This window comes from Pan paniscus, chromosome 14 (assembly GCF_029289425.2).
Source record: "Pan paniscus chromosome 14, NHGRI_mPanPan1-v2.0_pri, whole genome shotgun sequence".
Classification (NCBI taxonomy): Eukaryota; Metazoa; Chordata; class Mammalia; order Primates; family Hominidae; genus Pan; species Pan paniscus.
This window is the reverse complement of record NC_073263.2, coordinates 1653509-1662500: the sequence shown is the minus strand read 5'-3', so window position 1 is coordinate 1662500 and position 8992 is coordinate 1653509. Positions and strand designations below refer to the sequence as shown.

The window sequence follows — 8992 nt, the reverse complement described above, 5'->3', positions numbered from 1 at the left end:
TTCCCGCCTCAGGCCTCCCTCCCTAGGAAAGCTTCACCCTGGCTGGGTCTCGGTCACCTTTAATCGTGATGTTTTAGTTTCTCCGCCCTCCGGCCAGCAGAGTTTCACAATGCGAAGGGCGCCACGGCTCTAGTCTGGGCCTTCTTAGTACTTGCCCAAAATAGAAACGCTTTCTGAAAACTAATAACTTGGCTCACTTAAGAATTCCAGGGACGGTGCCTTGGCCCGTGTTTGTTGGCTTGTTTTGTTTTGTTTTGTTTTGTTCGTGTTTTTCCTTTCTCGTATGTCTTTCTTTTCAGGTGAAGTAGAAATCCCCAGTTTTCAGGAAGACGTCTATTTCCCCCAAGACACGTTAGCTGCTGTTTTTTCCTGTTGTTAACTAGCGCTTTTGTGAATCTCTCAACGTGCAGTGAGAGCCGGTTGATGTTTACTATATACTTCATCATGACATCTTATTTTCTAGAAATCCGTAGGCGAATGCTGCTGCTGCTCTTGTTGCTGTTGTTGTTGCTGTCGTTGTTGTTGTCGTTGCTGTTGTCGTTGTCGTTGTTGTTGTTGTTGTTGTCGTTGTTTTCAAAGTATACCCCGGCCACCGTTTATGTGATCAAAAGCATTATAAAATATGTGTCTCTCTGTCTGTCTCTCTGTCTGTCTCTGTCTCTCTCTTTCTCTGTCTGTCTTCTCTCTCTCTCTCTCTCTGTGTCTCTCTCTCTCTGCCTGTCTGTTTCTCTCTGTCTCTCTCTCTCTCTGCCTGTCTCTCTCACTGTGTCTGTCTTCTGTCTTACTCCCTTTCTCTGCCTGTCTGCCTGTCTGTCTGTCGGTCTCTCTCTCTCTCTCTCTCTCTCTCTCTCCCCCTGTCTGTATGTTTCTCTCTGTCTCTGTCTCTCTCTCTCTTTCTGTGTCTCTCTCTCCGTCTCTGTCTTTCTCTGTCTGTCTGTCTCTCTCTTTCTTTCTCTCTGTCTCTCTCTGCCTGTCTCTGTCACTCTGTCTGTCTTCTGTCTTCCTCTCTCTCTGCCTGCCTGTCTCTCTCACTCTCTCTCTCTGCGTGTCTCTCTCTCTCTTTCTTTCTCTCTGTCTCTCTCTGCCTGTCTGTCTCACTCTGTCTGTCTTCTGTCTTACTCTCTCTCTGCCTGCCTGTCTCTCTCACTCTCTCTCTGCGTGTCTCTCTCTCTCTCTTTCTGTCTGTTTCTCTCTGTCTCTCTCTGTCCGTGTCTGTCTTTCTTTGTCTGTCTCTCTTTGTCTTTCCTTCTCTCTGTCTCTGTCTCTCTCATTGTGTCTGTCTTCTGTCTTAGTCTCTCTGTCTCTCTCCCTGTCTGTCTGTTTGTCTCTCTCTCTCTGTCTTTGTCTTTCTTTCTCTCTGTCTCTGTCTCTCTGTCTCTCTCTCTGTGTGTCTGTCTTCTGTCTTACTGTCTTTCTCTGCCTGTCTGTCTGTCTCTCTCTGTCTCTCTCTCTCTCTGTCTCTCTCTCTCTCTCTCTCTCTCTCTCTCTCTCTCTCTCCCCCCTGTCGGCTGTTTCTCTGTCTCTGTCTGTGTCTCTCTTTCTGTCTGTTTCTCTCTGTCTTTCTCTCTCTGTCTCTTTCTCTCTGTCTCTCTGTCTGTCTCTGTCTCTGTCTCTCTCTCTCTCTCTCTCTCTCTCTCTGTGTGTGTGGGGGGGGTGTGGGGGGGTGTGTGTGTCTGCCTTCTGTCTTACTCTTTCTCTGCCTGTCTGTCTGCCTGTCTGTTTGTCTCTCTCTCTCTCTGCCTGTCTCTCTCCCTTCCTGTCTCTGTTTCTCTCTCTTTCTGTTTCTCTCTGTCTCTGACCATCTGTGTCTTTCTCCGTCTGTCTCTTTATCTGTCTCTCTCTCTCTCTTTTTCTGTCTTTCCCTCTTTGTGTATCGTTGTCTCTCTCTGTCTGTCTCTGTCTCTGTCTCTCTGTCTCTGTCTCTCTGTCTCTCTCTCTCTCTGTCTGTCTGTCTGTCTCGGTCTCTGGCTCTGGCTCTCGCTATCTCCCGCCCTCTCTTTTTTTTGCAAAATAAGCTCAAGTACATCTAATCTAATCCCTCACCAAGGCCCGAATTCTTAACTTCTGACATCCCAGATTTGATCTCCCTACAGAATGCTGTACAGAACTGGCGAGTTGATTTCTGGACTTGGATACCTCATAGAAACTACATAGGAATAAAGATCCAATCCTAAAATCTGGTGTGGCTTCTCCCTCGACTGTCTCGAAAAATCGTACCTCTGTTCCCCTAGGATGCCGGAAGAGTTTTCTCAATGTGCATCTGCCCGTGTCCTAAGTGATCTGTGACCGAGCCCTGTCCGTTCTGTCTCCAATATGTATGTGCAAACACTTCTCTCCATTTCCACAACTACCCACGGCCCCTTGTGGAACCACTGGCTCTTCGAAAAAAATCCCAGAAGTGGTTTTGGCTTTTTGGCTAGGAGGCCTAAGCCTGCTGAGAACTTTCCTGCCCAGGATCCTGTGTGAACAAAAGTGCCTCTGCTGGGAGCTGGGATCGTCGGGACCATGCTTGCTAGCGCTGGATGAGTCTCTGGAAGGACGCACGGGACTCCGCAAAGCTGACCTGTCCCACCGAGGTCAAATGGATACCTCTGCATTGGCCCGAGGCCTCCAAAGTACATCACCGTCACCAACCGTCACCGTCAGCATCCTTGTGAGCCTGCCCAAGACCCCGCCTCCGGGGAGACTCTTGGGAGCCCGGCCTTCATCGGCTAAAGTCCAAAGGGATGGTGACTTCCACCCACAAGGTCCCCACTGAACGGCGAAGATGTGGAGCGTAGGTCAGAGAGGGGACCAGGAGGGGAGACGTCCTGACCGGCGATGAGTTCCCTAGGCTCTGGCCACCCCACCCACGCCCCACGTCCCACGTCCCGGGCACCCGCGGGACACCGCCGCTTGATCCCCTCCTCTGTCCACAGCCGGCCCCACCCCACCACGCAACCCACGCACACACGCTGGAGGTTCCAAAAGCACACGGTGTGAATAGAGCCTGACGGAGCGAGAGCCCATTTCACGAGGTGGGAGGGGTGGGGGTGGGGTGGGTTGGGGGTTGTGGGGTCTGTGGAGAGCCCGATTCTCCCTCTTGGGTGGCTACAGGCTAGAAATGAATATCGCTTCTTGGGCGGAGGGGCTTCCTTAGGCCATCACCGCTTGCGGGACTACCTCTCAAACCCTCCCTTGAGGCCACAAAATAGATTCCACCCCACCCATCGACGTTTCCCCCCGGGTGCTGGATGTATCCTGTCAAGAGACCTGAGCCTGACACCATCGAATTACACACCTTTACTGGCTTGGTGGGTTTGTTTGTTTCTGAGATGGAGTCTTGCTCTGTCCCCCAGGCTGGAGTGCAGCGGCGTGATCTCAGCTCACTGGAACCTCTGCCTCCTGGGTTCAAGTGATTCTCCTGTCTCAGCGCCACCATGGCCGGCTCATTTTTTTTTTTTTTTTTTTTTTTTTTTTTTTTTTTTTTAGTAGACACGGGGTTTCACCCTCTTTCATTGGTTTTCACTGGAGATTCCAGATTCGAGCCACACCTCATTCTGTGCCACAGAGAGACTTCTTCTTCTTCTTCTTCTTTTTTTTTTTTTAAGTGCAACGCAACGTGTCTGCCTTATTTGAGTGGCTTCCTATATCATTATAATTGTGTTATAGATGAAGAAAAGGTATTAAACACTGTGCTAATGATAGCGAAAGTGAAGACAAAAGAAAGGCTATCCATTTTGTGGTTAGAATAAAGTTGCTCAGTATTTAGAGCTACCTAAATACGTCAGCATTTACACTCTTCCTAGTCAAAGCTGGCCGATCTGAATAATCCTCCTTTAAACACAATTTTTGATAGGGTTAAGATTTTTTTAAGAATGCGACTCCTGCAAAAGAGCTGAACAGACAATACACATTTAAAAACATCACAACACAAGGATCAACCAGACTTGGGAAAAAAATCGAAAACGACACAAGTCTTATGAAGAACTGAGTTCTTAAAATAGGACGGAGAACATAGCCATCGGAAGAGAAGGCAGTATTGGCAAGTTGATTGTTGCGTTGGTCAGCAGTAGCTGGCACTATCTTTTTGGCCATCTTTCGGGCCATGTAACTACTACAGCAAAATGAGATATGATCCATTCAACAACATATTCGCAAATCAAAAAATGTTTCCGTAATATAATGCTTCAGATTTAGAAGCAAATCAAATGATAGAACTCCACTGCTGTAATAAGTCACCCCAAAGACCACCGTATCTGACAGAATAACTACCACAGGGTTATGACTTCAGAATTATACTTTCTCTTGATATTTACTTATGTATGTATTTATTTTTTTAATGTATTTCTCTTGAGACGGCGTCTCGCTCTGTCGCCCAGGCTGGAGTGCAATGGTGTGATCTCGGCTCACTGCAACCGCCACCTCTCCGGGTTCAAGCGATTCTCCTGCCTCAGCCTCCCGAGTAGCTGGGACTACAGGTGCCCACCACCACGCCCAGCTAATCTTCATACTTTTAATAGAGACGGGGTTTCACCGTGTTGGCCCGGATGGTCTCGATCTCTTGACCTCGTGACCCGCCCGCCTCGGCCTCCCAAAGTGCTGGGATGACAGGCGTGAGCCACTGCGCCCGGCCTTCTCTTGACGTTTAAACTATGAAGTCAGTCCAGAAAAATGCAATAAATGTCAACGGTGAGTATGCTGTTGAGGCAGAGGTAGGACCACACTTTTTCATGTCTTATTCAGTTGATCACAATAGGACCTAGGTAGTAATTTCCTATGTGCCCACTTATACACGAGTACAAAAGAGTAAAACAGAGAGACCGCTACATTAAAGGGCACGTGAAGTTCTTCATAGTAACTCCGTAAACTGGAACACTGTCAAAAAGCAGCAGCTCGTGAGTTGTTTCCATCTATTTTTCTATTCTCCAATAAGTGAACTATGCTATTCCTTTCCAATCTCCCAAGCGCTCCTTGTCCCCATCACCACTTCGGTGCTCGAAGAAAAAGTCACAAATCCAGTCACACAACTAAAGAAACACATACACGAACCAAAGACAACTACAGCGTCTGCAAAAGTTTGCTAGAAGACTGAAACTGTTGAGTATAAGGATCTGGTATTCTATGATCATGAGTTCATTTCAGAGTTTGTTCAAGACATACGTTTCATAAGGAAACATCTTAGTTAGAAGTTATTCAGCACTATGTACCATCCCTAAGTATTTTTAACCAAATTCGTGACAATAAAGAGCTATCTAACCAGAAAAACTAGCGAGTACCGGCGCCATCCATAGGGCTTTGTCTTTACACTTCATTACCACTTACCATGCCTTACAATGTCTGGGATTGACCCTGATAGCATTTCGAAAACAAGCTGATGCTTTGTCCAGTTCTTCAGTGAAGACAAGCTCACGCCCTAATGCACTATAGGCATAAGCATCATTTGGATCCACTTCGAGAGTTCTCTGGAAGAATTGAATCGCAATATCGTGTTCCCGTTGCAGACCGAAACAGTTCCCTGCAGCACACCAGGCCTCTGGCTGGCGAAGTTTTATCCCTGTCTGTGAAGTCTTTGGACAGAACTGAAAGAGCAACATCTTTCGGAGGATGCCAAAGTGTTGTAGAGTAGATCTCCATGCCTTCGACTCTGTAATTCTCAATCCTTCTAACCTCTGAGAATTTTCTTTCAGCTTGTGTGGACTCTGAAAGTTTACAATAGGCCCTTCCAATTTGGCACAGTACCCAACCGGTATTGCGGTGGTGAGAAGCTAGATGGCTCAAGATACTGACAGCTTCTTTGCCGTGGTGAGAACACAAAGCTAAATAACCTTTCCCCCTTTCACGAGGAAGGCTCATCAAGCCTTCCGCTGCTGCTTTTTGTAGATTAAAAGCCTGAATCTGAGGCGCGATTGCGGCTATTTTCCCTTCTGGAGTGACGGAAGAGTCCAATGTTGTCACTTCCATGGCTATCACTTATGTTCGGTGGAGTTATTCCTCCTTTATTAGCTTTACTTTTTGTTTTTCTGTTTGGGATTTTAGGTGGAAACTTCCCTTTTAATTTTCTCCTATTCTCCTCGGTTGTGGAGCTGTCACTAGTCAAGAGTCGTGAATTTCTTCGAGGCGGTGCGTTTGGGGGAGATGCCATAGTGGGGCTCAATACCTGAGGTGTTGCCCTTGTCGGCGCACCAGAACTTTGTGTTTTTGCGAGAATTGGGGTTACCTTTCGGCTCTTTCCCCTCTGCGAGAAGACAGACTGTGTTCCGGTTTGGCCGATTCCGGCAACAGACTTTTTTGAAGGGGCTCCGGTGGATGGCACGTCAATGACAGAAGGTGTCTAATACCAGTGCAGTTTTGTCCATAGGATCCGTCTCCGGGACTTGGGGCTTCTAATGGCAAAATGCCAACACTTGGGGCTCATGGACTAACTGCTGCTGGTCCTCCTAATACACTTCGACCAGTTTTTGGTTTATGTTGAACCTGTTTAGATCATATGGAAGTTCCTGTTCCCAGTGGGACGGTATCAGGTGAAAGGACGGCTGAATCGATAGAAGACACTGGGGAGTCTGTATTCAAGGAGTACTTTGAATTGGAAGATTCTCAATTCAATCCGTTTAATTCAACGGTGTCCTGGGGTGTTTCCGTAAGAACGGTCTCAGGCTGTCTGTGACATAAGCTAGGACGAGGTCCCAGTGTTTTGGCACAACACTTGGACAGGCAGTTGCTAAAGCTCTCTAGAGATGTGAATCAAAATGTTTGGTCAGGATCTGGCTTTTCCCCCCTATTTCACATCATGATTCAAAGGGACACCAGAGGAAAGGATTTCAACGGAGGCTCTTTTGGTCACATTCTGACCCTTTGGTAAGCCGATCTGTCTTGCAATATACATGTCCCAACGATGGAAGGGGAAAGCGAGCTGAATCAGCAAACTCAGGAACAATAATATCATCATGGCTTCTCTGCTTAGGAAACACTCCACCCGATAAGATTTGATCCCCTTCTGCAAGCTTGCTGAGATCAACACAACATTTCGCAAGCAGGTATTCGCATTGCGGTGTAGTACCACTGTGTCCTTTCAAGAGTCTATATGTTTTATAGGCCTTTCCTGAGCGGTAAGAAGAGGTTGCCAGTAAAAACAAGGCTTCTTCTGAGTGTACTTCTGCATAGAGGCGTTCTGCGAGGAAAACCGCACCTCGGTAGGCATAGTGGCTTAGTGCTTGCCATATAGCAGCCTGGACGGGTCCCTGCAGCACCGCCATCCTCGAGGCTCAGGCCCACTTTCTGCAGTGCCTCAGGCACCGCCCCCCCCCCACCCCCCCCACCCCCATAGCGGCTCCGGCCCGGCCAGCCCCGGCTCATTTAAAGTCACCAGCGACCGTTACCGACCGTTACCGTGGGATGGGGGAGTCCGAGCCAGAATGACTTCTTTATCCTGCCGACTCTGGAAAGCCCGGCCCCTTGTGATCCATTGCAAACCGAGAGTCACCTCGTGTTTAGAACACGGATCCACTCCCAAGTTCAGTGGGGGGATGTGAGGGATGTGGCAGGTAGGACGAAGGACTCTCTTCCTTCTGATTCGGTCTGCACAGTGGGGCCTAGGGCTGGAGCTCTCTCTGTGCGGACCGCTGACTCCCTCTACCTTGGGTTCCATCGGCCCCACCCTGGAACGCGGGCCTTGGCAGATTCTGGCCCTTCCTGGCCCTTCAGTCGCTGTCAGAAACCCCATCTCGTGCTCGGATGCCCCGAGTGACTGTGGCTCGCACCTCTCCGGAAACATGGGAAATCTCTCCTCTACGCGCGGCCACCTGAAACCACAGGAGCTCGGGACACACGTGCTTTCGGGAGAGAATGCTGAGAGTCTCTTGCCGACTCTCTCTTGACTTGAGTTCTTCGTGGGTGCGTGGTTAAGACGCAGTGAGACCAGATGTATTAACTCAGGCCGGGTGCTGGTGGCTCGCGCCTGTAACCCCAGCACTTTGGGAGGCCGAGGCCGTAGGATCCCTCGAGGAATCGCCTAACCCTGGGGAGGTTGAGGCTGCAGTGAGTGAGCCATAATTGTGTCACTGCGCTCCAGTCTGGGCGAAAGACAGAATGAGGCCCTGCCACAGGCAGGCAGGCAGGCAGGCAGGCAGGCAGGCAGGCAGGCAGGCGGGCGGGCGGGCAGGCAGGCAGGCAGAAAGACAACAGCTGTATTATGTTCTTGTCAGGGTAGGAAGCAAAAATAACAGAATACAGCCCTTATTTTTTTTTTCCCCTTCGGACGGAGTTTCACTCTTGGTGCCCACGCTGGAGTGCAGTGGCACCATCTCGGCTCACCGCAACCTCCACCTCTCGCGTTCAAACGATTCTCTTGCCTCAGCCTCCTGAGTAGCTGGGATTACAGGCAGGGGCCACCACACCCGGCTGATTTTGTATTGTTAGTAGAGACGGCATTTCTCCATGTGGGTCAGGCTGGTCTCGAACTGGCGACCCCAGTGGATCTGCCCGCCTCGGCCTCCCAAAGTGCTGGGGTGACAGGCGTGAGCCATCGTCACCGGCCGGCTACGTTTTTTTTTTTTTTTTTTTTTTTTTAATTATTTTACTTTTTTTTAGTTTTCAATTTTAATCTATTTATTTACTTATTTACATTTATTTATTTATTTATGTATTTACTTATTTATTTATTTTCGAGACAGACTCTCGCTCTGTTGCCCAGACTGGAGTGCAGCGGCGCGATTTCGGCTCACTGCAAGCTCTGCCTCCCGGGTTCACGCCATTCTCCTGCCTCAGCCTCCCAAGTAGCCGGGACTACAGGCGCCCACCACTGTGCCTGGCTGACTTTTTGTATTTTGAGTAGAGATGGGGTTTCACTGTGGTAGCCAGGATGGTCTCGATCTCCTGACCCTGTGATCCGTCCACCTCGGCCTCCCAAAGTGCTGGGATGACAGGCGTGAGCCACCGCCCCCGGCCTATTTATCTATTTATTAACTTTGAGTCCAGGTTATGAAACCAGTTAGTTTTTGTAATTTTTTTTTTT

The 8992-nt window shown here is 49.0% G+C and overlaps 1 pseudogene; it reads right to left on the bottom strand.

The window, feature by feature from the left end:
- Positions 1–239: 239 nt before the first annotated feature.
- On the bottom strand, positions 240–8790 carry LOC134728822 (cell division cycle protein 27 homolog; annotated as a pseudogene).
- Positions 8791–8992: the final 202 nt, after the last annotated feature.